The following is an 815-nucleotide window of genomic DNA, read 5'->3' as shown; positions in this document are numbered from 1 at the left end:
CCGCGCGCTCGCGGACCTCGCTGGAGCCGGTGCCTTACACAGCGAAGCGCGGGGAGGGGCAGGGCCCCCCCGACACTGCAGCACTGAGACACGAGCCCCCTCCCCCAGCCCGGCACCCGGGGCAGGGGCGAGGGGCCCACTTCTTGTATCTGGCTGGACTAGATCCTATTCTGTCCCGCGGCGGCCTCCAAAGCCCCCATCCTACTCCCCTGGTCCCGGACGGTCTGGCTTGGGGGCCCCCTTTCCCGGTTCCCCTCGTCTGTCTGAATCCCGCCGTCCGTCGTCTGTCTTACATCTCTGTCCTTCCCTGTTGTCTCCTCTGTGTCTGTCCCGTCGTCTCTTGTCCCTCTTCCTCCCTTATTTTGTCCCATCTCCCTGTCTCTCCCGGTTTCTCCTCCCTCTACCCATTCTCCCGGGCAGGTCCCACTGGAAGGACCAGATTCCCCCCTATTCCTTCCTCGTTCCCCAAATAAATCCCCACAGGAATAAAATCCAAAACCAAATTGCCCTCCCTTCCGGAGCCGGGACCCTTCGCCGCAGCAGAATTAAACTTTTTTCTGTGTCCGAGGCCGCTCTGCTGACCTGTGTGTGTGTGTGTGTGTGTGTGTGTGTGTGTCCGTGTGTGTCTTGTGGGGGTGACCTAGATTGCCGCATAAGGACGCTAAGTGAGGCTGAAGGAAGATGGTTAAGGGGGGCAGGGAGACGGGCAGACAGGCTCCTAACCTCTGAGAGGCTTAGAGGTGGGAAACCATAACAGAAATAAAATGATAATAGCTAAAACTTAGTGAGTGCTTATTACATACCAAGCACTAAGT

This window comes from Tupaia chinensis, unplaced genomic scaffold, assembly GCF_000334495.1.
Source record: "Tupaia chinensis unplaced genomic scaffold, TupChi_1.0 Scaffold000037_13, whole genome shotgun sequence".
Taxonomy (NCBI): domain Eukaryota; kingdom Metazoa; phylum Chordata; class Mammalia; order Scandentia; family Tupaiidae; genus Tupaia; species Tupaia belangeri.
Note: the sequence above shows the minus strand (reverse complement) of the source record.